This window comes from Melanotaenia boesemani, chromosome 17, assembly GCF_017639745.1.
Source record: "Melanotaenia boesemani isolate fMelBoe1 chromosome 17, fMelBoe1.pri, whole genome shotgun sequence".
Classification (NCBI taxonomy): Eukaryota; Metazoa; Chordata; class Actinopteri; order Atheriniformes; family Melanotaeniidae; genus Melanotaenia; species Melanotaenia boesemani.
This window is the reverse complement of record NC_055698.1, coordinates 655,783-657,618: the sequence shown is the minus strand read 5'-3', so window position 1 is coordinate 657,618 and position 1,836 is coordinate 655,783. Positions and strand designations below refer to the sequence as shown.

At 41.2% G+C, this 1,836-nt stretch overlaps 1 long non-coding RNA gene across 1 annotated transcript; it reads right to left on the bottom strand.

Annotated features, from left to right (window-relative positions):
• Nucleotides 1–221: 221 nt before the first annotated feature.
• On the bottom strand, nt 222–523 carry LOC121657002. Its single transcript, XR_006013503.1, has 3 exons — nt 479–523; nt 344–412; nt 222–274 (listed from the first exon to the last, which is right to left on the bottom strand). It is a non-coding gene; the product is annotated as an uncharacterized LOC121657002 (long non-coding RNA).
• Between the last annotated feature and the right edge of the window lie 1,313 nt (nt 524–1,836).

Below are 1,836 nucleotides of genomic sequence, written 5' to 3'. Positions count from 1 at the left end.
AAGCCCAAACCCACACACGATTGCACTACAACTCACTGCAAACTAACACCCAAGCCTGCATGCACAAGAGTCGGGTGCAGAACGGCTCCGGGTGATTACCGACAGGAGGGTTAAACTCATTCATAGGGGGATGCCCAAACAAACAAAACAAACAAACAAAAATTAAACAGTTAGTCCGCCCGTACAATCAGCACCACCACAAACAATTGGACCAGGATCGGACTAACTTTAAAACAAAAACCCTAAAAGGACAGCAGGCAACGGTACCCAACAGCTGCAGAAAAAGAAATACAAAATTACTACAAAAAAACACTTTAATTCAAACACAATACTCACAACATACCTGCAGCGTTGAATTCCATTACTCAGTCAACATGCTTTTCCCAGGATCTACACCACTCAGATCCCAGCCCTGCATTACAGACCAAACTTAAAACTCATCCACCATATAAAATTCAACATATAAAAACATATTTACCTGATGCTGCTAAAAACCACCTTGCACCAAGGCTGACGTGGCCCAATGACGTCCTGGCAACTCCAACCAGGAAACTGGCACTCCCCACTACAGTGCCACTTCCCCTTTTATAGCGGAGCAGTCCTAATCAACACAGCGACACCCTATGGTGCCAACCGCTACACTGACGCTGGTGAGTTTGCTCTTGCACTCGAGTGTAGGGGGAACATGTTGTTTTGGCGTCGAGCTACAGTTTCTCCTCCTAACCTGAAGGAGGCAGCAGGGGTGGTACTAGCAGGTAAACTCACCAGGTCGGAGTTCTTTCAATGGTTGACTTTTACATTTTAAAACAACAATGACGTCCAGTATGTTTCAGTGTCTTTATTAGCTTGTGGAAGAAAGAATTCGATCAGCCTCTCATCAACTTGATCCACTGGTTATTGTTTTTAAAAACGGTGGTTACCACACAAGTCCAGCGAGAAGATCCAGATATTCGGCAACACGTGATCCCAAAATGTCCAATCACAAGGGAGAACCTCCGCGTGACCGTCTGCGTTGCAGGGTGCACATCAGGTCTGGAAGAGGTGTGCATCGAGAGTTCCGGCCAAGATGGCGGCCTATACAGTTGTGTGTTTCTGCAGCTGAGAGCAGTTTCCAGTTTTCACTTCTCTTGTACTTGTAATTTGAACTTCTCTTGACCAGAAACAGTCTGCAGTGTTATTCTGATACACCTCATCCTCAGAGAAAGGTTCTCAAACATTATACTTACCCTGGACTCCTCGTGGGAAGCTGCAAATATCTCGTGGCTACTAGCTAGCTCCAGTGTTGGTTGTGGCAGCAGTTTTACTCTTAGTTTTAGTCGTCATGACGAAAATGTTTATTAGTTTTAGACATTTTATTCATTTCTAAGTTTGATAGTTTTAGTCCCGTTTTAGTCGACAAAAACTCAAAAAGGTTTTAGTCAAATAAAAAAAAAGTATTATTCTTTAAACAAATTAATTTAGGTCAATAATACGTATTAAAAAGTGGAATCAAGGTTGACAGGTTATAACAAGTAATCCATAAAACAAGTTAACCTTAATGCTTTTACATAATAACCACATCCTTTACCAGACTGATAGATTTAGTCGAGACTTTCCCATCAACAGGGATGAAATGCTGCCGTGTTTTACTTAACTGCTGCTGGACAGAAACTTTTTATTTCTATATTTTACCTTTTTTCATGAACTGATGCCCGACTTCATCATACAAACATGTCACACAAGAAAATAGCAGATCTGTAAGTTCAACACATTGTGAGCTTGTTGTTTGGTTATTTTCATCAATAATAACAAAATTAAAATAAATGTTTTTAGACGTAGAAGGTTTCCAACCAACAG